General features: G+C 39.1%; 1 protein-coding gene across 4 annotated transcripts in view; it reads right to left on the bottom strand.

The window, feature by feature from the left end:
• The window catches only part of cyth1b (cytohesin 1b), a 232,117-nt gene that overhangs the window by 80,832 nt on the left and 123,862 nt on the right, over positions 1 to 27,423 (bottom strand). Inside the window, exon 1 of one of the 4 annotated variants that reach the window (XM_043714923.1) lies at positions 11,448 to 11,657. The exons of the other annotated variants lie outside the window; for them this stretch is intronic. The gene's annotated coding sequence lies outside the window, so the exon portion shown is untranslated. Of the gene's footprint in view, positions 1 to 11,447; positions 11,658 to 27,423 lie in introns of those variants that run through there. 4 annotated transcript variants of the gene reach the window in all.

The following is a 27,423-nucleotide window of genomic DNA, read 5'->3' as shown; positions in this document are numbered from 1 at the left end:
GGATTAAGTGAAGTAAGCACCACCCATTGTGATGACATCATTAGGACTTGATTCGAGTAAAGACGGAGTTTTCAAGGAGACAAATCTGGGGATAGTGGGCTCCTAACAGTCTCTGACGTAACTTTAGTCATAGTCATATAACCTATAAATAATGGCAGTGTTGAGATAAGGATGTGGGCATCACTGGCTAGACCAGCATGTTTTTGACTCTAATTGTCCTTGAGAAGATGGTATAGTGAGTTGCTTTCTTGAGCTGCTGCTGTCCGTGTGGCATACTGTTTCTCAACAAGACGCTCCTGGTTAGACCAGAAACACTGATATCTTAATCTACACTAGACAACCTTAGATTTGAAGGAACCAAGGAACAATACATGGTCTGGTATCCTGGACTTATTGATTTATTAATTCAAGATCAATAATGGCAGAAAAAGGTTTGTCAATTGACATGAAAATATATAAAATTAAGATTCTGTGGAATTTCTGCTTCAGGTAGCGTATAAAAATATATGACAACATCATTGGAATGGCTGGCAGTGGTGGAGTACAACATATCAAATGTCAAAATAATGTAGAGTTCAACAGCTCACAATAAATTGAACATTTCACTGGAGACTGCAAATTCTAGGGATTTTTTTCATTCAGGTGAAAGACCATTGCAACTAACGAATGGCATTTCGAGAGAAATAAATGGCCAGTCCTGCATTGCATGAGCTTTCACAAAGCTTTTCATTCATGCAACAGAATATTCAAATATAATGCAAGAAAACAGCTCTTACATCTGTGTCAAATTCACAATGAATGTTTCAGGGAATTCTGTATGAATGAAAGGTTACCGATAGCTTTTGGGAAAGTATTTTGGGAAATTAGATCTTTTAATGCCATCAGCAAGTGTTGGTGATGCTCTAAATGAAGACTCAGGTGAGATACTCAATCTTCGAGGAGAAAGTGAGGGCTGCAGATGCTGGAGATCAGAGCTGAAAATGTGTTGCTGGAAAAGCGCAGCAGGTCAGGCAGCATCCAAGGAACAGGAGAATCGATGTTTCGGGCATAAGCCCTTCTTCAGGAAGAAGGGCTTATGCCCGAAACGTCGATTCTCCTGTTCCTTGGATGCTGCCTGACCTGCTGCAGAGATACTCAATCTGTTGATTCCTCAATCTACCTCCTCCCCACCTTCTAAATATGCTTTCCTATTCAGTCATTTTGAGTATTATCTTGTCAACCTGTTCAGAGATATTATCACATACCTCGGGAGAAGGTGAGACGTGAACGTGGCCTCTTGGCTCAGAGGTAGGAATACTACACATTGTGCCACTAAAGTCCTCAGTGATTTCAGAGAGTTCTGAGAGACTACAAAACACCTGAATCGACCTTTCAATTCTGGAAAAGTAACCCACTGTTGAGGAGAGACTTAGCTCAGCAGAATATTTGCTAGCTCAGCTCTCATCGCTGCATTCTAGCATTACAATGGCCTGCCTTCCTGTCCATTTTCAAATATGTGCCAAGAGGACATATCTCAACCTCAACCTAAATTCATTCTCCATCAGCAAGTTGAGAACTACCAAGTAGTCTGCTCCCACTTTCAGCAGGTCATTCAGTGAACGAAAGCATCTCTATTACACTAGAAAATGCTTCATTCAGGAGAATGCTGATCTGTAACAAAAAACTGGGATTTATATATCACCATTCACATCCTTAGAAGGTTCAAAGTATTTCACAGCTAACAAAACTTTTTTTTTTAAATTCTTGCAGCATTGGAGAGAGGGTCACTGAATATACTTAAAGAAGTATTCATAGAATCATAAAAGCCCTACAATGGTGGAAGCAGGCCATTAGGCCCATTTAATCCAGACAGACCCTCTGAACAGCATCTCACCCAGACCCAGCCCTACCCTATCCCTGTAACCCTGAATCACCCATGGCTAACCCACCTAGCCTGCACATCCCTGGACACTATGGGCAATTTAGCATGTCCAATCCACCTAACTTGCATATTTTTGGACTGTGGGAGGAAACCAGAAACATTGGGGAATATGCAACACCACACAGACAGTAACCTGAGGGTGCAATTAAACCCAGGTCCCTGGCGCTGTGAAACAACAGTTCTCACCACTGAGGCACTATGCTGCCTTAGATTGACAGTAATAACTCAGACAATTGTAGAATTGTAGAGTTGATGCTGCGATGAGATCATCCAAGGTCTTGTTGAATGGCTGAATAGGTTTGAGCAGCTAGATTGCCTACCCTTGCTCTTAACTCTCATGCTCATATGAAATCATGCTGTTTCATTCTTTCAGCCAGTAGTTTTGTTTTTTAAAGTTGCCATTCTCTACAGAGGCTATAACAATGGATCCCAAAATCAAAAAAAGACCCTATAAAGTGTCTGCAGCCCCAAGACAAAAAAAAACTTCATATAAAGTGATAGGACTGCACAATCCAAAGTGGTGCAAGCAATCTTCATATGCCTCACACCAGCTTCCTGAAGCAACTGCTCTGATTGGAATGCAGTCACTGAAGGAGACTCCCAGAACAACAACTGAGATACTTTAGGGATTTCCTCAAAGCATCCCTAAAGAAATGAAACGTACATGCTGCCTCTTGGTGTTCCCAACTTGTGGCCTAAAAATTGGAGAAAGCTTTATCTCAGGAGGAACTAAAGACATTGACTTCATGGGGAACATGCAGAAGCAAAGTCAAAGGATTGGGGCGACAGCACAAACCCCCAAATGAGTCATCCACCCAACCTTTCTGCATCACCTGCCCCATGTGTTGCACAGTCTACATTGGACTTACATGCTCTCTCAGAATACATCAAACTGGAATGGGAGCAGGTCATGCTTAATTCTGAGAGACTTCTGAAGAAGAATACATACTTTGCCAAAAGGAGGCAGCGGCTAAAATTAAGCATATTTCTAGGGATATTTTTGCACTGGACTGTTCCTAAGATTTTTCAATGTGTCAACAATCAGGTCACATAGCAAACCATATTAAAACTAAATGGTGGCATTTGTTTCATTCAATAAAAGTCTTATTTTTCATCTTGAACTCTCAATACAGCTTTCAGAAAGGCAGCATGTGTAATAAAATTATTGTATTTCCAAATTGAACTTTATATACACTACATGTACAATGCAGGTGATCCACTAGACCTTCACCAAATAGAAAGCAATAAGTCAACTCCATTCAAGCTCTTTTATAATGAATTTCTCCATTTCTTGGCAATATTATGAGTTTCTCTTTAATCTTTAGCTTCAGTGATTATATCATATACAATAGAAGCAATTAACATCAAAGTGAGGAAAACACATTATAAACCTTTGATAGTGCATACTTGAATACGACTAAAAAAAACATTTAGTTAAAGATTTTCATCTTGCACTCATCAGCATAATTCACATCAATACCAACATAAAAGAGAAAACAACATTTGTACAGGATGAAAAGACAGTGATGATTGGTTGGCAAGGAGACTCTGATTGGTAGAAGTGTTACCATAGAGAATGGGTCTGTTAATGAATGACAATTAACTGCCATGCTTCGTTTAAATTTTAATCTAGGCAGGTTGGCTCTGATTGGCCAAGGCATTGTTCTGAGGAAATAACCAAAAAATGATCATCATATGCTTTGTCAGTTTAATTCTTCACACAAAGGATTAGTTTGTAAATGTTGCTCATAGAATCGCATCTAAAATTGGGCAATGTATTTTACTTTAAATAGATTTATAAGTACGATCAGTGCCTTGTTTTCTGTAAATAGTCATGCTTGACACAGTCTACTAGTCTTCAGGATATACAACACACATACGTCAATATCACACTGGCATGGAAATTCATATACCACATTACTCATTTGTGTAATCAGCAGAACATCCCAAAGACTGGATTTAGTTCATAACTATTGTCAATTATATTGCCACCATGTTTTCTGCATATGGCAAAACACTGAGTGAAAATAGTCCTTACTTCTCCCTCCATTCACATGATCCTCTTTAGGTATTCATCAAATTACTTCTTTTTTCCATAAGTAATTTATCAATAGCTGTCATAATTTTGAACACTTCAAACAGATCTTTGAACTTTTGTATTCTGACTAGAAGACCCCTCACATATTTGGTTAATTAAAACCAAATGTTTTAATTCCCAACGTTTTGCTAATTATTCTGCTTACAATCCACAGATTTCATAGCCTTACTAAATTATAGCATCCAACATTGGGTATAATTGTGGTCTAGACCAGCTAAATTCGTTCTTGTATAACATCTTATCAAATTCAAACATCCCAAACACTATGCACAAGAAATTACTTTTAAATGCACTAACTTATCATGCAGATTAACGCAAAAGCTATTCTGCATGAGCAATAGTCCATAAACAGCAATAAGATGAATCACTGATTTTTGTTTGAGGGAGAAATGTCTGATGGGACATAAGGAATATGATTTGCCACGAATGACTATTTGAGCAATGGCGGAAGTCAGAACCTTCAATTAATCTCTACCTGAAGTGAGGGATCCTCAACAATAGACACAACCTTACCAGTGCATAAAACAATCAGCCTAGATTATGAAAACAAATTGAATTCCAACATCAATATTCCAATCCAGAAATCAGTGCAACTAACCAAGTCAAGTTAAAACACATTAGTTATTTTAAGCTATTCTGGCAGACGTAATACAGATTCTCTTCTTTCTGTCACATCCAGAATTGTAATTCTCAATTGGACAAGCCATTAATTCAAATTTAGAGACATAGATTATGAGCCAGTGGAATGTGAAGATATATTTTGAGCTTGACAGTGCACATTCTGGACTAGAATATTCTGCCCTTTAGAACCCTATTTTAATAGCTCAGTCTCAGAAATATGATATCCAGATGACTTATCCGTCGTGGTCATATATGCACATTTTGAGCATAGCAGGTTTAGTTAAGGTTCATCATTCAAAATACAGTATATCCATTACATAGTTCTACACCAAGATCTCTGCACTAATTTAAGTTTCTAAGAATACCATCAGGGTTTCTCAGTTACCGGCATATCAATTGCCTGAAAGAAATTCAAAACTATTTGTGCATGATAAGTAAAATTATTGCATAGAGTAGCATAGGAGTTTGAAAATTTAACTATATTGTACAGAAGTATGGGCCTGTGCCAGAATGTGGGAACATGTTGTTTTACATACTGTGCTCAAGAAACTGTCACAAGTTCTGGATTATAAATATGCCACCATCATACAGCCTCACAAGTAGAATCATGATCTACAGAGCAGAAAGCAAAAATGACCTTGAAGTTAGCCAGAACTTACATTTATATGGCACCTTTAATGTAGCCAACTGTCACAAGTTGCTTCCATGGTGCCACCATAAAACAAGAAATGACTATATAACACTTAAATTTTAATACCTACACAGATGGATGCTAGATAGAAATTTCATTGATACTACAGTAACTAACATCCAAAACAGCAGTATGGAACATTTCAAATACTGTTGTCAGTTACATTCCAACGTGAAATGTAAAAAATGCTGACAGTGAAGTGCTCAAACCAGTATAAAATGGATTCTTTAGAAATCTTGGGTTAAATGGAGGGGGAAAAGATTAATTCCTAAATAATGAGTGACTGGCCTCCTCCCCCGGATGGATCAAACAGTAAACTTTTGTTGAATAAAAGCAGCTTTCTTCAGCTGTGGAATTTCACAGAGGATGCAGTTCTCTATTCTAATGGCTGGACACATCACTAGGTTTGCACACAATGCAGAGCTTGGCAGTAGCCTGGGAACTTCTGAAAGAATACAAATTTGGCTTTATGGTAGGAAACAGAAGGTGGTGGTGAAGGGTTGTTTTTCGCATGGGAGGCCTGTGACCAGCAGAGTTCCACAGGGATTGGTTCTGGGTCCACTTTTGTTCATCATTTATATAAATAATTTGGATGAGAGTATAGTAGACATGCTTAGTAAATTTGCAGATGACACCAAAATTGGTGGTATAGTAGATAGTGAAGAAGGTATCCAAGGTTACAAAGAGATCTTGATCAACTGGGTCAATGGACCAAAGAGTGGCAGATGGAGTTTAATTTGGATAAATGCAAAGTATTGCATTTTGGTTAAACAAACAAGGGCAGGACTTATACAATTAATAACAGGGCCCTGGATAGCATTGTACATCAGAAACACCTTGCATTGCTGGTACATAATTCTTTGAACTTGCCTTTACAATTAGAGAGGGTGGTTAAGAAGGCATTTAACATGGTTGCCTTCATTGCTCAGACCATTGAGTACAGGAATTGGGACGTCGTATTGAGGTTGTACAGTACATTGATGAGGCCTCTTCGAGAGTATTGTATGCTATTGTGATCACCCCCTCATAGGAAGGAGATTATTAAGTTGGACAGAGTTCAGAAAAAATTTACCAGAATGTTGCTGGGACTGATGAATTCGGAGTATGAAAATAGGCTGGATAGGCTGGACGTTTTTTCACTGGAGTACAGGAGGTTGAGGGGTTTATAACATCATGATGGGCATAGATAAGGTGAACAGAAAGGGTCTTTTCCTTAGTTTGGGGAAGTTCAAAACTAGGGGATATACTATTCAGGTGAGAAGAGAATGTTTTAAAAAGGACATGAGGAGCAACTTTTTTTACACAGAGAGAGCTTTATGTGTGGGTTATGATCTGACAGAGGAAATGGTGAATGTAAGTTTAGTTAAATATTAAAACACATGTGGACAAGTACATGAATAAGAAAGATTGGGAGAGATATGGGCAAAATACAGGCAGGTGGGACTAATTTAGTTTGGGAACATGGTCGGCATGGACTAGTTGGACCAAAGGATCTGTGTCCATTCTGTATGACTCTATGACACTCATACCTCGAACATTCTAAGTTAAAATGGTTGTTCACTGCAAATCCAAGTGTAAAAATGCATCAATGTTTTATATTAAATTAATAAACATCAAAGGTCCTATCACATGTTGCACAACTAGCTTCAACACAGATAAGTCAAAGAGCTACCACTAGCCGAGGTTCAGCATCCACTTTAAAAGGACCCCTCATTGTTGTCAGAAACTGTACATATTTATTACAAAGAGAAATTAGAGTATATAAAACCAAGCAATTATTTGATAACACAGAACTTAAACACTGCTAAAAAGGAACAAAATCAAAGAGCTTCATCTTGCACTAATCAGGATTGAAACACAAGAAAACCAACTTCAGAAAATGCGGAACAATTCATACAGCATAAGAAGATTGTGCTGATTGGTTGGACTATGATTGGCTTGTAGATATAGCAGGAACTGTCAGCTACCTTTGCTAACTGAGTAAATTCAAACAAACAAGATAAATTTGAATGGACAGGCCACTGCTTTTCTGCAGCGCTTGGCTAGCTCGATAGCCCTTTCCTGTACGGAAATAATTACAGATTCTAGCATGTGCAAGACCAAACTGATAATGCCAGATTGGTTTCTGCTGTAATCCTTAGTGCAGTCAAGGTTACATAAAAAATGTTGCCCAATAATAGAATCACATCTAATGTTGGACATCATTTTCTGAATTTTGCTGGCATGACCTGATTGAGTACAGTCATTCTCCACAGACATATTGGTGAATACAGTCCACCGGTTGTTGGGATGTAGAACGCATAAATCTGGCATTACACTGAAACTTGTATTCCATATTATACATTCATGATTGGCAAAATGTTACTTTCGCATGACAGTATATTTTTAGTACAATATACCACACATGTATCCTGCAAGTTAGCTACAAGACAGCTAGCTTCACCTGTTGCTCAAATTTGTGAGGCATCTTCCCCCTCCAAAGAAATCTAAGGTAGACTAGATACTTTTAGGGTCACATGTAGTGGCCTTAGATTGCTTTATGAGTTTGCACAATATAAAGCAAACTATGATTTTATTAGGCTAATCATTGTCTCCAGGATAATTTTGATAATCACAATCTTAGCATCAAGCACATGGTATGTTGATGATCAAGGCCCTATTTATGAGGGTGCCAATGAGGCTAATCTTGTAACATAAGAAAATTTCAATAGGTTTTGGTCACTTAACACTGGTTGTGGTGGCCAGTAATACAGAATCCATTGATAGACTTCTCAGTTAGCACATTGAAGGCAGCTGGTTTGACTGCTCCATTTCAAAAGTGAATCTGATCACATCATGAGGCCTAATAAAGCATCTCAGAAAATTCTTAGACATAGCTGCTGCACATATATTAAATACATCATCTATGAATCGAAAGATTTTTCAAAATTAATTCCAAGGATTTTGGGTATTGCTCGAAGCTCAACATTTATTGCCTGTCCCTAACTGTCCTGGAAAAGGTGGTGGTGAGTTGTCTTCTTGAACTGCTGCTTTCCTGTATTAGAGGGATACCCATAGTGCTGTTAAGTATGCAACAGAGAGCAGGCTAGTAGTTATTCCATTGAAGTCATGGAAACTAATGAAGATATTGCTGTAATCTAGGGCGACAAGGATATAATGGCAATATATATTGATTTTGGGTAGGATGCAGTCTTGATGAAAGTAAACTCAATATCATGAGTTGCTAAGTTCATGAACTCCATGAAAGCAGATTCAGACACTGCTGATACATCTAAATTGGCATGACATAGAGACCGAGTACAAACTTGGATGACTTCCTGGAGTGTACATTGCTGAATGGGCTACCAATGCTGAGAGAACTGTTACTGACATGCAGGTATTGTATGGTTTAAAGTGAAAGAATCCTTCACGCAGTAAGCAGGAAACAGACTTAAAACTGGTTCCAACAGTTCACTTAACCATTTTGCTAATTCATGTTGTGCAGAACCAGACACAGATAAAACAAGATATAAACGACATAGTTTTTGCATGTCTTGGGAAGTTAATACATGTATGGATGCAGAACGCTTTAAGGACAAATCCTATCAATAACATCAGGCTGATCACCAATACTATGCAAGTCAACACAAGCCCCTGCAACTTATTACTTATATAAAAGCAAAATACTATTGGTGCTGGAAATTTGAAATAGAAGAAAATGCTGGAAGTATGATTTGAACTCTTCCTTATATGTAAGAATGGGACAAAACATGGATTTTAGCTTTTTGTGTTGCTGCAACGGGGTACTAAGATGCCAATTCGGTAATATCCAAATATAAATTACCTCAATGACATTTTACAATCTTGTTGGTCTAGCTCATGGCCCAAATAACTTTAGTACAGAGTTAAATAAAGCTATGGGATCATTGCTGTTTTCGGCTCAAATTAAATTCCAAAATTCTGCAGAAAAACAACTATTGATTCAACACTACCATGTCAGGACAGAGCCATAAATAGATGATGAAATGAATGAGTATTTCCAACCAACATATTGTAAGAACAACAACTTCTATATTGTGAATTGAGTATCTACACAGTCAACTTCTTTAATATTCACATGAGACTGGGGACAAGAGTATGTTTATCTATTGTACACTTCCTGTCTGCGACTTTGGATATTGTATAAACTGTCTGTTGCAATACAAGCAGAAAGAGAAGTTTATCTGGACCTGTGCACCAAACTTAACACTTCTGTATAAAATTCTCAAAAGAAATGTTCATGTTTTAGGGCCTGAAGTGCAATTCCAGAGAAAGGCCTTGCCGTTTTCGACACCAATTTAAACTAGCTTTCTAAATTAAAATTCACATAATTGCTATATTTGGCTCTTCTGAAAAAGCAACCCATGAATAATTAGCTACTTAATTCAGGTCACTGCTAATATCAGATTTACTATTACTAACAAGTCAGTACAAATGTCAACTGGGTGGTTAACTACAGTACGTGTCTGGCACTTTTTTTCTGTAGGAATTTTAAAAAGTACCAGATTTAAGCTGACATAATCAAGAATCATTTCTTTTGGGTTTATAGGTGCAAAAAAAATCCCTAATCTTATCAGTACATTTTTCCATTCCTATCAAAATCAACACCAGAACTATCATCTTACACTGCTCTTTTTCTTTGTTTCATGTTGACATTTAATCCAATACTGCACAATGTTACATTTATTCTGATTAATCATGTGAACATTTGCTACCCTTAAGCAAAATGAAAGGAATTTACCAAAACATTTTTTTGGAAAAGTCCCAGATAATTAAGCTGTTGGAAATGGATGCAAAGTTAATCAAGTATAATTTTACATTCAACATGTAGCACTATTTAAAATAAATGCCTTCTTATTTACTGCAAATGTTATTTTCTCCCACCACCACAACAGTAAATTATTACACAGCAAATTGCCAAAAGAAGGAACAGGAAAAATAGAAGAATGACAAGGTTTTGTTCAGATAGAACCTGTTCAACTTCCAGGAAAAGAGAATTTATTTTGAATGCACTACAAAGCCATTATAAAAATAAAAATAATAGTACAGTTATATAAATGTCACAAATTAAAATTCTACAAGTCACTCCAGTGTATTTTTTTGCTAAAATACATTTGAAAGCAATTGGTAGGTTAATCAATAAACATAACTGCTGCTAAAATTCATCTATCAAACCAAATCCAATTGGAGATTTGTACTATATTACAGTACGTGCCCTGAAATTTGTAACACTTCACCAACTCTGTTGAAAATGGAGGATTTCTCTCAATGTAGCCTGAGGTTCTTTTATATGTATCCTGTTCCAAGGACTGTCCTGCTTGGTAATATGGTGAGTCTAATAGGTCCAAGGTACTGAACACTGTCGCCAACTGTTGAGAAGCAGATGGCTTGATCCCAACAGACACATGCTGAAACAGCATATATTACACGAGGGATTTCATTATGCTTTTCAGTAGGGCACATTTTCTGAAAGAATGGAATGCCGTTAATACACAATTGGGTTATTATCCAAGAATCAAAGTCATGGTGTTAGAGTAGGCGGTGAAATTCTTTGGCCCTCATGTCCTAAATAACCCACGCTACAGTACAACAAAATTTCAATCTGTACTGCAAATGCAAAATCACCTAACATTTGCTGAAAAGAATTATTTTCGATTTTAGTCGAAATACTATACAGACAGAATGATAATGACAGACATTATAGAACTGCTCTACCTACAGTATATAAAACAAAAGGGAAGGATACAATCCACTAATCAAATAAAAATGCTCAAATGTAATAAATAATTGCAGATACCAGAAATGTAACATGGCTCAAAGGTTCTCAATCATAATCTTTGATGTAATTCCATTCGAGTTATTTCTTCTCAAGGCCATTACAAATGAAATACTGAATAAAGATCTGATGACAATGACAATAAGTGCTGAATATGTATGCAATAAATCTTGATATAAAGCATGTACAGCACTGAAATCACAATAATAATGTGCAGGATGCCAATATCAATGCGTATTTTCAAATTAAGGAAAGATTCTAAATAAATAATTTCGTAAATCTAGAAATAGTGCTTACATTTCATACAACATAAATACTGTACCTGGTTATATTTGTGCAGATCTCTGACAGCACTTCTACCCACTAGCTGACAGTCTTCAGTGTACACAGCAACATCATTACAAACGATTGGATTTTTGAGACAGTAGACAAATCCCCAAGACTAACATAAATTTTCAACAAAATATAATCACGAATATCTTGTTCTACGTGCTAATCAGAACGGAAGGCATTTCATCAAAACGTTATTCTGCCAAATACCGTCTTCACCTCTATTACAGTTGCTTTTGTAATCCTAGTGTTGTTCTTCTTAGGTCCACAGGCAAATCCTTGGACAGTGCCGTGAAGACCAGTAAATGCCGTCAGTAAACCCTTAATCGGAATTATCAAATGGAAATGATGCGCCAGTAACCTGAATACAAAGCTTTCCTGCTAAGTCCCTGTTCAGGAGGCTGCAAAAGGTGCTGATACCGCACTCTCAGTGTTTCCCCAGTGATGCAGCTGTGACACTAGTGAATGTGCGGAGTTCTCTTTCTCTGCTGGATGCATGAGACTAGGCTCCACCCTTGCCGATGCTAAACACAGCTCTGCTTAAAACCAGCTCTCAAACTCTGATCGGATTCTCCAAGGACACATTACAGACCACGCATTGCAACGCATTTATAGCACATGCAGTTAACTCCGTAGTGTCTAATCCGTTCAATAGTGCGCCCTATGAAATCGATGCCCACCGATTAGTTTTTCATAAATGCTGACTCGTTATTTTGTTGGAACTAAGGATTGAAGAGGAAAATAATCAACTACCATAATATATAAACTCAAGTTATGTTGTAATTTGTTATTTTTCAAAAGAATGTATAGCAATTTTAAAACTTTGTGATTAAAAAATTGCCATCTCCAGGAAATATATTGCACAAGGTACATTCGGACCAGAACCTATTGCATTATGTTCCCACAGGTCATTGTGCAAGTCACTTCCACCATGATGCAGCATTCAGCCAGTTCCTTAGCTTCATTTCTGATCAGTACTGACTCTGAGATATATGGATACAACTTACAAAATAATAATTCATTTGGGTCCTTGTCATAATTGTCTTTAGCATCCTTCATATCATCAATCCCATTTTTATTTGAAGGCCCCAGCTTTGTCCCAAAAGCAAGACTTTTGAGTTGAAATTCTTTCGGGGGATTTCATGTTGCTAACTACAGTCCTGTTTGCAATTCTCAGAGTGTTGCATTCTCATTGTGAACAACTTCCCAGCATCCATCACTATGATTCGGCCAGTGCCAGTGTCTTTCTGATATTTATTTGAGAGACAGAGTATGATAATGCGCTCTTGGACTCACCTTGAGCAAACCATACATGTAAGTCTAATAGGAAGAACAGGCAGGACCAGGTTAATGAACATGGTAGAGCTTGTGAAGTGCAATTATTTTAACGCAAGGAGTATAGTGAGGCTGAGGAGCTTAGAGCCTGGATTAGTAAGTGGAAGTACAATGCTGTAGGTATTACCACAAACGTGTTCGGAAAAGGGCAACTCAGCGTTCCAAGGTTTACATGTTTCAGGCATGATAGACAGGGATGTAAAAGGGATGGGGGACTCGCATTACTGATTAAGAAGATGTCACAACTGAATTAAATGAGGCCATCTTGGAGTGCTCATCCAGCAAAGCCATATGAGTAGAATAATCAGGAATAAGTAAGGTGTAATCACTATGATGGTGTGATAGTGTAGGCCTCCCGATAGTCAGTGGGAGACAGAGGAACAGATAAGTAATCAGATCCTGAAAAGATATAAAAACCACAGGGTTACTGTAGTGGGTGAATTTAACTTCAATATTGATTGGGGCTTCCTTACTACCGGGGTTTCAATGGGACAGAATGTGTTAAGTGCATCCAGGAAGCCTTCTTGAAACAATATGTACACATTTCAGGAAACAACAAAATGCTGGAGATCACAGAGAGTCAGACAGCATCCATGGACAGACAGCAAGCTAACATTTCAAGTCTAGCCAACTCTTCACCAGAGCTGAAGTGAAGTGTGGAGGGGACAGCATTTACAATATTTCACAAATGCTGTCCCTCCACACTTCACACCAGCTCTGATGAAGAATCAGTTAGACTTGAAATGTTAGCTTGCTTTCTGTCCATAGATGCTGTCAGACTGGCTGTGATCTCCAGCATTTGTGTTCAGTACAGATTCAAGCATCTGCAGCAATTTGTTCCTACATGTAAACAGTCCAAATAGGGAAGGAACCATGCTAGACCTTGAACTGGGATATGATCCTGGCAAGGTGATCAAGTTCCATTGGGGGAGCATTTTGAGAACAATGATCATAATTCTGTAAGTTTAAGTAAGGAAAAGACTGGTCCTCTGGTGAAAATGCTAAATTATGAGGAAGTTAATTCCAATAGCATTCAGCAGGAACTTGAGAAACTAGGGGTGGCTGTTTGACAGTAAATCCACATCCAACATATGGTTTCGTTTAAAGGCCAGTTCATCAGAGTTCAGGACAAACATGTTCCTATAAGAATGGCAAGAATCAGGAACCCTGGTGACAAGAGATATTGAAAGGTTAGTCAAAAAGGGAAAGGAAGCATATGTAAAGGTTTCGGAAACTGAAATCAGATTAGACCCATGAAGAATATAAATGAAGCAGGAAAGAATTTAAACAAGGAATTGTGAAGGCTGAAAGGGGCCATGAAATGTCCTTGGTGAGTAGGATTAAGGAGAAACCCAAGGTATTTTATACTTATATTAGGACCCAGAGGATAGCTAGGAAATAGGTAGGTCCATTCAAGGATGTGCCAATATTAAGAAAGGGGTGGTGTTGGGTGTTTTGAGAAATATTAAGGTAGATAAGTCCCCAGAACTTGATGGGATTTAGCCAAGGGAGGAGATTGCTGGGGCTTTGACAGAGAACTTTATATATTCTTTAGCCACAGGTGAGGTCCCAGAAGACTGGAGAATAGCCAATATTGTTCCTTAATTTAAGAAGGACAACAGAAATAATCCAGGACATTAAAGCCCATAATCCTTATATCAGTGGCAGGGAAATTACTAGAGAAGATTCTTAAGGACAGGATTTACTCTGATTTGGAAAACAATAGACTTATTAATGATAGCATGGCTGGGGAGGTCTTATCTTAAGTTTGAGTGAATTATTTTGAGGAAATTATGAAGATGATTGAGGAGGGTAGGAAATGGATGCAGTCTACAATGGGCTTCAGAAAAGCATTAGACAAGGTGCTTCATGGTAGGCTGGTCCAGAAGATTAAGTCACATGCGATCCACAGTGAGTTCATAAGCTGGATACAAAACTGGCTTGGTCAAAGAAGACTGAGCATAGTTGTGGAAAGATATTTTTCTGACTGAAGGTCCGTTACAAGTGGTGTTCTGCAAGGATCAGTGTTAGGACCTCTGTTGTTTGTTGATTATATGAAAATGATTTGGATGAAAACGTAATTGGTCTGATTACGACACAAAAATGGGTTGAGTTGTGGGTCTTGAGGAGGTTTGTCAAAGGATACAGCAGAATATAGATCAGTTGGGAAATTGGCCAGAGAAATGGCAGATGGAGTTTAATCCAGATAAGTATAAGTTGACACATTTTTGGAGGTCAAATGCATGAGGAAAGTATACAACAAATGACAGGACCCTTAGGAATACAGATACACAGAGGGATCTCGGGGACCAAATCCAAAGCTCCCTGAAAGTGGTACCACAAGTGGATAAAGCAGTAAAGAAAGCGTATGGCATGCCTGTCTTCATCGGTCAGGGAACTGAGTGTAAAAGTTGGCAAGTCATGCTGCAGCTGTATACAACTTTGGTAAGGCCACATTTGAAGTATTGTGTGTACTTCTGATCACCACAGTATAGGAAGGATGTAGAGGCTTTGGAGAAGGTGCATAAGAGGCTTACCAGGATGTTTCTTGGACTGGAGTGTATTATCTTACAGGAAGAGATGGGATAAACTTGGATTGTTTTCACTAGAGCATCTGAGGCTGACAGAATGGTACAAAGTTATGAGAGGTAATGGATATGGTAGATAGTCAGAGTCTTTTACCCAGGTTTGAAATGTTCATACTAGTTGGCAGAGATTTAAAGTGAGAGGGGGAAAGTTCAATGGAGATGTGTGAAGCAAGTTTTTTTTAAAAAGAGGGTTGTAGGTGCCTGGAACACACTGCCAGGGAAGGTAGTAGCAGATACCATAGCAATGTTTAAAAAGCATTTAGACAAACACATGAACAGGCAGGGAATAAAGTGGTATGGACCATGTGCAGACAGTTGGGATTAGGTTAGATTGGCACCATGGTTAGTACAGACATGGTGGAACAAAGGGCCTGTTCCTGTCCTGTACTGTTCTTTGATTTACTCATTGGGTGTAGTGTGCGCAACTAGTGCAGAACTCCATCATTAATATTCTGCTATTGCCATTTTGATTGGTACCTTCAAATGGGCAGTCAAGACTCCACGAGAAGCAGTTCAGATACAACGGTCAGAAGGGGATCCTATGGCATCTCTGGACACTCAACACAGTACGATGTCGGGACAAGTCGAGGCATCTCCACAAACAGGATGGATAGGATTATTCTTGCATTTCCAAACTGGCTTAATTAATGTCTAATCTCCACAGTCCTTCCCTGACTTCAATAACCTGGACAGACACTAATCTGCAGAGGAGCCAAAAGAGTTTGTGGCTTCACTATTTACAAGTGCCCTTTAATTACCTGGATGCATCTATTTAGAGGAATGGCCATACAGTAACAGGTTAAAATGAACAGCTAAACATCACAAGCAATCAGTGCCACAGGAGGTTCACTGGAATAATTTAAATGTTGAGCACTGATTAGACTACTGATGGAATTGGCTTGAGCAAAAAGCAATGCTGACAGGTCAAGGGAACTAAATTAAAATGCGCAGTTGAAGCTGAAGCAGTGAATATATCTGTGCTGATGTTAATTAAATTCTCTCATTGGCAAGGCCAGAACTGTCTTCGACCAAATAGCCTCCCTTCCACACTGAAATTTCCGAGTCTATTTCAGTACAGTTTACCTTTTGATGTCAGTGTCAGTCATAACAAAACAAAAGCATTTTAAAGATAATAATATATTTTATTGGTAACATTTGCAACAAGAAAATCCACTGTGACTCAACAATAAACTCCAATGCATGTCCTTTAGTTACACAAACAGAAATATGAAAATACACCTGGCAGTTCACGATCTCAATACTGCTTCTAGTGATCTGGGCATCTGGAAGATTTCAAGGATTACATTAATGTCAGCACGAACACAGTTAGAATTGATCAGAGCAGGTTAAACTATCAACAAAGGACACAAGCAAATGAATTATTGCTGTATTCCATTTCTAGTAGCACATAACACGCAAGGTCAAGCCCTGATCTTCCCTTCTGCATGCATATTATCATAGAAATGAAATATCCTTGTGGAATAGCTACATCTGAGTCAATTAGGCATGATAATCCATACATCTGATTTTTCCTGAAAACATGCAGACACTGCATACCCTTGTTCAAGTCAGTACAAAGACATGAAATTTGTGTGAATATCTCATTATAATGAGTAAAAATTCACCCACTGTTACTAATGCTGTTAGTTGGATAGTACTAGGGTTTAAATCCAGCATTACTGACAGACATTACTTAAGGGTAACCAGTATTGATCAAAGAGGAAATCCATGACGACTGCTGACAATAAGGGAAAAGGAAACCTGGCTGCAAGAGTCCAAAGGAGGCACGGGGTTTTCAAATATTGTGCTGAAAGCTCTATGCCAGTCAGGGATAATTGGCAGATGACAGTTTCCCACACAGGGCAATAAGTCTGTGTTATATCTATGGAATACACTACAGCAAATTATCAAGGCTCCTTCAATAGCACCTTATAAACCTACAATCTTGGAGATGAAGGGCAGCAGATGAATGGAAACTCCTCTGCTTGCAAGAACTCCTCCAAGCCATCTATCATCCACACTTGGAATTATATTGCTCTTCCCTCACCATCGCTGGGCCAAAATTTTATAATTCATGATATTCAACATGGACAATAACTGTTCAAGGACATGGTTCACACCGCCGTACCAAGTATGCTATAGGAAGCAAATTAGAGATAGTGTATGCGTATAGGAGCTAGAGCATAGAATAATGTTGGCACTTCCTTCAGAGTATGAAGACTATCCTGTCCAAACTGGTGTGTGATCAGCTCCCTGAACACAACAGGGGTGCCTGTTAAGATGGAGTCTCTTTTAACTCCATGAATTTCAAATGCACTGTTCATATGACCTGAAGGGTCATCTCACTTTTTCATTCTGTTCTCATACATGCTTTAAGCAATGATGTATTCCATTCGAATGGCATCAACTCCATGAGGAATATACAGGGCAACAGCACGTTTGCTCTTAAGCTATTTACTCCACTAGTGCCCTTGTATTTGAACCGATAAAGCCAGGCTGCAGTCCGGACGTCAGTGCTCAAAGCTGTTCAAAGTCACTCAGCACCACAATCTGAGGTTTTCTCAATGGAGGCAAAGTAATCTTTCATTCCAAACCCATAGCTACTGGAGATAACCCTCTAGGAAAACAATTAGATAAATGCGTCAGGAAGTTGGCATTAATTAAGAATTCAACTTAATGCAAGTCTTCAGTGATGTTAACTAATGGGATCTCCACGGTGCTGGGGTTAGTATATTAGCATGGATAGTAGATTGGCTATCGAATAGAAAATACAGAGGAGGAATGAAGGAGCCGTTTTCAGGATGGCAACCTATTACTCGTGGACTGCCACAGGGATCAGTGCTGGAGCTATAATTATTTGCAATACATATTAATGACTTGGATGTCCAAAGTGAATGTACCCTTTCCAAATTTGAGGATGACACAAAAAAAGTGGGAAGGCAATTGTTGAGGATGACACAAAGAGTCTTGATAGGGAAATGGATATGTTAAATGAATAGGCAAAAACTTGGCAGCTGTAATGTTATGTAGGATAAAGTAAGATTATGCACTTTGGCAGGAAGAATAGAGCAGTGGACTAGTGTTTAAATGGAGAAAGACTCCAAAAGGCTACAGCACAGCAGGACCTGGTGTGGTCATATATAAATCACAAAAAACCAGCATTCAAGTTCAGCAGGTAATCAGGAAAGCAAATGGACTAATGCTCGCCTTTACTTCAAAGGGAATGGAGTATAAAAATAGGGACCTCTTGCTTAAACTATACAAGTCAGGCAACACCTAGGACACTAAGGAAAGAGACACTATAATTGGAGACAGTTCAGAGAAGGGTCACCAGGCTGATTCTGGGTATGGTGGGAGTTTCTAATGAGGAGACATTGAGTAGATTAGATTCTTTCGAAGAATGAGAGAAAACTGTATTGAAACACATTTGATTATTAGGAGGTTTTCATGGCAGATTAGAGAGTATTTCCTGTTGAGTGAGAGTTTAGGACCAGAGGGCACAATGAGTAAGGAGTTGCCCATTTAAGACAGAGATGAGGAGGAATTTCTTCTCTCAGTGTCAAGTATATTCAAAATTGAGATGTAAAAGTTTCCGGTCAGTAAGGGAATCAAGGATTATATGGATAAGACAGGAAAGTAGAGTTGAAGATTATCATATTAGCCATGATCTCACTGAATGATGGAGTAGATTCGATTGGTCAAATGGCCTACTTCTGCTTCTTCATCATTTGACCACATGGTCTATCTTAAACTAAATGGAGTAATTTTGAGTTCAGATTTTTGTGTTGTCATCAATATTTGGAGTTAACCTTGGTGAAAGTGAAGCAATGCAAGCTGGTGTTGATAATAAGCATTATGATGTAAATGATTAAGGTTTGTTAAGAGTGTGAGATGGTTCAGGTGAAGTGCTCTTGGCAGAGCTGCTATGCAAGAGCTCAGGCAGCGAATGCCCCAATGATCTAAACTGCTTTTGTCTTTCCTCTTTTGTTGTGCTGCTTTTCATTGGTTGGTGAGGGCAAGAGATGAATTTGTACTAACTTTCTGATAAACGAAACCGTGCCCTGGTAGATTGCTCTGTGACTTGGATACTTAAAGATAGTGAGAGGTTTCTGCATGCATCAGAAGTAACAAATAGTACAAGCATATTTTGATCTATGGAGTTAATAATGTATAGATCCTTGTACATGTAACTGTAGGAAAAAAATCTTACTTTTTAACTCTTTAGATATAAATAAATAAATCCAGTCAATTTTCTTCCTTTCTTAGAAAAATGTTGGATTATTTCTAATCATAAAGAAATCATACTAAAATAACGTTTCTGCAAAAAAACAATTTCAAGTTGCTTTGATTTTTAACTACTACACTATATTATGTATCTGTGCAAATAAAAAGGACAACTCAGACTCTAGGGGACACCCAAGAGTCAGCTGAAATTAAAAATGTAACTTCAGTCTCCTGATCAATAGTCCAAAGTTGTATCCAGCACTGTGCAGTATCATCGACCTGCTGTGTCAAACAGAATTTAACAAAGCCATCTTATTCTGTGTTCAATTTGCACTCTTTAACAAGACAGCACAGCTTACTGCAGAATCTGCAACAAAACAGATACATTTGGTTGTCGGTGTGATCCCACTACAGTATATGCAGACTTTTTAAAATTGATTCTATATCATAATTTGACTAATTAGAAAGGTGGTGTTTTGTTGAATATAAACTGAGGGGGCAGATTACAAACTTCAAAATCACAGTGAACACAAGATGACAGATGAACTGAACTTGACATAGATTAGGGCAGAGTCAACACAGTTTTGAATGACCTCAGAGGGTAGAAAGTGCTTTGGAGTAGTCAAGTTGGGAGATATCAATGGTCTGGATGAAAAATTCAGCAACCAATGAGCTAAGGCAGGGACTGAATGGGTGAATATTGAGAAATGGGAATGGGTTGTCTTTGTGATGGTATAGATATGTAGTTGGAAACTTATCTGAAGATTATTTTAGCGTCAGACCATTGCCAAAGAAATGGCTGGAGTTGGTGATTAAGGGAATGGAGTCTGTAGCAGGAACCATGAGCACTGGCTTCAGTTTTCCAGTTCAGCCAGAGAAAATTTCTAGTACATCCAAAGTTTGATGCCAATCAAGACAGCTAACAATATACCAATTTTACAAATTAGTAAGACATCATATTTTACATTATTAGTCTTAATTTGAGTTGTTGATCTCCACCGAACACTTCACCTTGATGCATTGTTAACCTTTAGGTTTATGTGAAAATTTCTATTTGAAGAGCTCCATTCGCATGCTCCCTTCCTTCAGTGCGTCATTTACTGACAAAAGTTCAGACATTTACAGGAACAGATGACATTATAGGCAGTTCTTCTATAACCCAGTGTTTGCTTCTTGTGCAACCCAGCATTATAGAAAAATCGCACTTTAGAAACAGCGTTTAAAGTGTTGGCGCTGCAATCATGTTACAGCAAGTGCACGTTTTAAACGTCTGCGATTTAGAAACAGTGTCCTCAATTCGTCATTCACTTACAGGTGAGAAATATCAGATGACAAATATCAGATGACAGCTCTAACAGCAGTTGAAGGGGAAATAGGAATCAGGGCAAAATGTCTTAGGTACTTTTCACAGCTTCATGATCTTAAAAATCTATACGGATGAGGAGCACATTTAGCGCATCCATTTCCAAGTTGTTTAAATGAAGCCATGGTTCTACCCCATCTAGAACACTTCAGATAGTCTGCTGGAAAATTGTTGGGATGCAGCTACTTGAATCTGAAGCAAATTTTCTGGTCCTCAGTGCCACTTATGCTCCTGTATTATTAGTACAGTGACTGGAAACATTACCTTATATCACATGTTCAGGAAACAAAAATGGATTTATATTATTCAAAATGTGGCTTGTGAGGTAATTTCAGTACCAAGTGTGCAATGGGTAACGAACAGAAATTGCTGAATACATGGAATAATTTGTTTTCAAATAGAATTTGATTGCTTTTGTTTCTGAGGTGAGTGTTGTTCTACTTGTACTGAGACAACACAACCATTTCAAAAAATGTGCTATGGGTTTTCTGAAGCAGAGAGTCACAGCAACTGTCTGCTGATATTAACCATCTATCACCTAAATATTGAAAAAGCATTTCAAAGTCCTGTTTTGGATACATTACAGTCTACAATTGTGAAAAATCATGGAGTTTTTGAAAAAAATCAAGTCCTGAAAAATGATGAAGCACTCCAACAATTCCCATGAATCATGCACTACTTAATCTGTCCAAGGTTTCTTTCTGCAGATCATTTTGTCCAGTACGTTTCACACTTGCAGTTTCAGTATCACTCCCCATTACTCACAAATCTAGATGAAAATTTTAGTTGCAATTTGAATTCCAACCAAAGTTAATTCATGTAAGTATTACTTCTCAGGTTGTTGAACTTTTTGACAAAAAACAAGCAGCAACATTTTTTTCTTCATGATTGTAAAGAAGCATAATACTGCACAAAAATCTTTGGCTCAGATCTTTGCACTGGAATCAGGAAAATGGAGTGAATAGGCCCCCTGCCCTCAAAGGTGGGTCAGAGGTGACATGGGGGCTGCTGAGTAACCAACATGCCATCTCATGCTACTTCATTCCAACCAACCATCACTATTTTGCCTTACACCCTCCATGCCAATTAACCCAGTACCCACCAATGACAGGAGGCATGTTGAGAATGAGATGAAATAAAATCAAGCCCTGAATATCTGTCAAAGCCTTCATCATATTAGAAAATATCTGAGTTTGCCAACTATTTGCCTCATAGTTGGTTCCCACCTGAGTCTCTTTCCCGATCAGTGAAATTGGATGATTGGAAATGGGATGAGGACTACCATTGTTAAAGGAGAAAGCGAGGACTGCAGATGCTGGAGATCAGAGTCAAACATTGTGGCACTGGAAAAGCACAGCCGGTCACACATCCGAGAAGCAGGAGAGTCAACATTTCGAACATAAGCTCTTCAAAGGTCCACAAAATCTCCACAACTTAATTTTTAGATAAGAGCAGTCATTTTAAGCCCTCACCACAAAAATCACACAATGGTCTTAATGTAAGCTTCATATTCTCACCACTCTGCATAAAGAAACTTCATCTTAAATTTTCTATTTGCTCTGTTAAAGTTCAAATATGACCCCGTGTTCTAGAAATCACTTGAAGAGAAACAGTTTCTCCATCTCCACTCTTATCAATTTCCTTCATCATTTCAAAGTCATCTAAATCTCCTCTTAGTCTTCCCCATTTTACAAATGAGTCGAAGCATGCTGAATGTTAATTGATAGTTCCATGCTCTGAATTTTAGTAACACTCTTAAGTTGTTTTTAAACACTTTTCCAGTGTGTTTTTTGTACTGAACTGACTGGAACTACACACAGTATAAGTAGTCTAACCAAGGTTTTGCATTAATTTAACATTAGCTCCTAGCTTTGCATTCTATTCCAGTAGGAATGGCTGGCAGTATTTTTTTCCAATTCACTTATAGATCATTTACAGGCTCCACGGCCCTTTTCAATTTGCATTACTACCACTGGCAATTTATGTACCATAGATCTCAAACTGTTTTGATCCTTTATCCTATTTAATCTCCTGTCTTCCAAGGAATAAATGAGGAACCAACTCAGATATTAGCATATAGAATTTCATTGATTTGCTAATGCCTAAAGCCTGTTCATGAATTCTTTATTCTGGCACCTTTGAACTATTAGTCACACCCAACATTATATTAGGTCATTTAAGTTAAGAAATTTCCTACATTATAACAGTATCCACATCAAATAAATGTATTTTATTTGTTGTAAAATGCTTTGCATCATCTTGAGGTCACGTAAGGTGGTAACCTCCCAGCCCCAGAACAATGCAATCAGTTGGAAAAGTAGGCTGTGATTGGCGAATTCTCAAAATTGAAGAAAAAAAGCCAGATTCCCTAACCATCTGGCAATTCCAATTCATCCAAGTGACCCTCTGACAGGAGTGCCCAGTAACCCAGGGCATTTCTGTAGGCAGCAAGCTTCCACCCCATCCCTGTTCATGGAGTTTAGCATCAGGCACATTCCGGCCTTACCACACCATCATGGCATATCTTGAGCTGAAAATGTGTTGCTGGAAAAGCGCAGCAGGTCAGGCAGCATCCAAGGAACAGGAGAATCGACGTTTCGGGCGTAAGCCCTTCTTCAGGAATCCTGAAGAAGGGCTTATGCACGAAACGAGATTCTCCTGTTCCTTGGATGCTGCCTGACCTGCTGCGCTTTTCCAGCAACACATTTTCAGCTCTGATCTCCAGCATCTGCAGTCCTCACTTTCTCCTGGCATATCTTGAACCTACTTACAATACAGTTCTGCATTTCAATGCTACACTTTGGAATGCACCACCATCTTGCATGTAAATGCCCTAGCCAGAAGACTGTGTGTAGGGATTGGCACCGAAAACATGGATGGGATTAGGCTGCACCTCAGGGTTCACTGTTTGTTCTCTTAGCACTCATTCACTTTATGCCTGCTTGGATGCTCATAGTATCTGTGTCTTACCTTACCTTTTTGCACATTTCCCCCACAGCCAGACTTTAAAGGCTCATGGTACTTCTGTTTTGCCTTATAGTGCAGTCATAAGGCCACACAGCTTGTCAGCAGTCATCAGCCAAGAGGTGGGCACGTTGCTGTTATGACATCCTGCTATATTAGTCTCACACCTTGCGTTAGCAGTATATGCAACAAATAGTCTGCTACATGCTTCAACCAAATGGCCATGACTCAAAGTCTCAGCACAGAACCCCTCGGCCAGGGAGTCCCCCAGCATAGAAAGTCAAGGGAAGAATCCAGTATCAGTTAGGGAACTTGAACACAATCACTTGGGTTGTGCAGGGAGTCATCCTTCAGGATTAGTCAAGGTAGATTATGAGGGGGCCATTGCTTTGGTACGCATGTCAGGGATGTCAGCTGTGGGAATTGGAGACAGTATGTTGAGATGCAGATGGGACAATTGTAAAGGTAAGGGAAAACTCAAGACACAAGGGGGGGGGGTGAGACAATAGTGCATTGGAGGATATATTTATTTGGGGGTAGGAGGGGTTATCGACACTCAACTTCCCTAGCCTCAATGGATGGAAAGTTCAGCATGATGGTTAGTATGACTACATTATATGGCTTAGCCTGTGACTCACTTTGTCAAGTACGCCCTGCATTGCCTTCTTTACTCATGCGAGTCATAAATACACTGGAAAAGGGCTGAGACCACACCCAGAGCGGGTGCAGTAATTTTCTCCTGTGTCAGCACTGCAGACTCTCCTTGTGAGCAGTATGAGGCTCTGCAAGGTGCAATTATTTCAGGCATTTAAGCAGTACAAGTTAAATACATTTGGATTTGTGAAATGTGTGCAGTGTCCCAGTTGTATGGAATACAAAGCCTGCCACAAGCAATCTTGACCATGTCAGTGAAGATTGAAGACAGTCACCTCTGTGCAGCAGGGGTGATCACGGGTGAACTGAAAAGTGGCTACACAAGGGGATGAAGCTGATTTCCTCTCACCTTGAACACTAATAACTGTGATCTTACATGCAATGCTACCCTTCTAGACTGATGTGAAATGTGAGAGGAGGGACTAGGTATCAAAAACCATGCATTAGATTTTAAGTGCTGTACTTGTGTGAGATGGCATGTACAGCACTCATCGGGATAAGGTCTCTGTGTCAAAGATCCACATAGAGTTTTTCCCTGGCCCCTCTGTCAGAGTCCCTCCATGCACCATTGTCGGGAAGATATGCTAAACCATCAATGTACAAGTCATGTGAAATAATTGGTATCACATCTAGAAAGTCTGAGTCATGATGCCTGAATCCTTGGGAACTCTCAATGTTCCTGTTTCAATTCAAAGGCCATAATTAGATTGATTAGATTAGATTCCCTACAACGTGGAAACAGACCCTTCGGCCCAACAGGTCCACACCGAAGAGTAAACCACCCAAACCCATTTCCCTCTGACTAATGCACCTAACACTATGGGCAATTTAGCATGGCCAATTCACTTGGCCTGCATATGTTTGAACTGTGGGAAGAAACTGGAGCACCCGGAGGAAACCCACACAGACACGGGGAGAACATGCAAACTCCACAAACAGTCACCCGAGATTGGAATTGAATCTGGGTCCCTAGCGCTGTGAGGCAGCAGTGCTATTAACAGTGGTGCTGGCACCAGGAATCCCTGTATGCCAGAGCAGTGTTGAGTATTTCCCCCTCTAGTGAGAAGGCAGACAAGTTGAGGGTACCACAGTGGCATGTGCGCAGGTAAAGAAATGAGATGTCAAAGAGTAGTGAGCAAAAAGGCCCTAGCATTGAGAGAAACTCAACAAAACTTGCCAAAACTAAGACTTAGCTGATTTCTGGTACAATCCAACTCACTGTTCTTCTATTACATAACTCCTTCTAATTCGATATCTACAAATTTTGTAACCAATTTCTAAGATGAAAATGTGTTGCTGGAAAAGCGCAACAGGTCAGGCAGCATCCAAGGAGCAGGGGAAATCGACGTTTCGGGCATGAGCCCTTCTTCAGGAGCCCTTCTTCTCCCCTAACCAATTTCTAAGGCCAAGTCAGTTATTTGGTGAGCAAAACTCTCCCAGCACACATACCTGTGGGACACCACTTCCCAAGCGATTCTTCCCTTAACACTTTGACTCTTTCTGTTACATACACACACATATTTATAGGCTATATCTTTTTTGATTAGATTCCCTACAGTGTGGAAACAAACCTTTGGCCCAACAAGTCCACACCAACCCTCCGAAGAGTAACTCACCCAGACACATTTCCCTACATTTAATGCTGATAAATGCACCTCACGGTATGGGCAATTTAGCATGGCCAATTCACCTGACTTACACATCTTTTGCATTGTGGGAGGAAACTGGATTACTCAGGAAACCCAAGCAGACATGGGGAGAAATGTGCAAACTTCATACAGACAGTCGCTCGAGGTTGGAATCGAACCCGGGTCCCCGGCGCTGTGAGGCAGCAGTGCTATAAACTGAGCCACTGTGCCGTTTGTTTTGTTTGTGGACTGAAATTAGAAAACAACGGTTTTAAAAATCAAACATTATTAAGGGATTGCTGCACTTCTGAAAGCAAGTAACCTGGTTCTCATTACAAGTGCTGCTTATACAGCTATTTAAACCATAAGCAGAAGAAGATGCTTTGCAAATGAACTGGAGCTAACAGCTGTGTACAAATGGGGATCCAGGAGGCAATATGTAGCTGATGGATGACTGGCCACTAGTCCACAGACCAATGGCAAAGGCCTTCTATCTGCCAACCACTATTGGTTCCCAGATAGCTGAACAGATTGGGGTTATGAACAAGATAGTGAGATGCCATCAGATCTCCACAGGCTCAAGAGTTGTCTCGGTTCTTTACAGTAAAAATACTTTAAGACTGAAGAAACAAAGTACAGCTTTTCCCTTCAGCCATTATTGTAAATTTAACATTTAAGTTATAAGTCAGATGCCTTTGTAAATGTGAATTAGTTACAATGTGCCTCTTACAAACAAATGAAAGCATCTGGAGAAGGAAAATTGACAAGCAGCATTCTGATCGGTACGAGAATCAAAGCAAATCTTTTCTTCAGGGCTCAGAAAACTGCTTTCTAAATCATTTATTTGTTCATGACATCGATCTCTTTATTTCCTGTAAGTTTGCGCATGTAAAGGGAGTAAGGCGAGAGGGAGGGAAGGTAAGAGAGCTTTAACTGGTAGAGTTATATTCCAATGGTTCATAACTGTTAACCTTTAGTTAGAATCTATTTATTTTGAATAAATAGTCATTTTTGTTATGTACTGAAACCTGGTCTATGCTTTGTCAACCTGGGCCAAATAGTTAAATCGGGGAATTCTGGGTACTTTTCAAAATATTTCAGTTTTGTGAAAACTCCAGGAACAGTGGGATCTGATTTTCACCACACTACCCCAATGAGTCCTAGCATATAAATCTTCTAAGCCAGTCTGCCACCTAACCTCTGACTCCATAT

Source organism: Chiloscyllium plagiosum, chromosome 24 (genome assembly GCF_004010195.1).
Source record: "Chiloscyllium plagiosum isolate BGI_BamShark_2017 chromosome 24, ASM401019v2, whole genome shotgun sequence".
Lineage (NCBI taxonomy): Eukaryota > Metazoa > Chordata > Chondrichthyes > Orectolobiformes > Hemiscylliidae > Chiloscyllium > Chiloscyllium plagiosum.
This window is presented reverse-complemented; position numbering and strand designations above follow the sequence as displayed.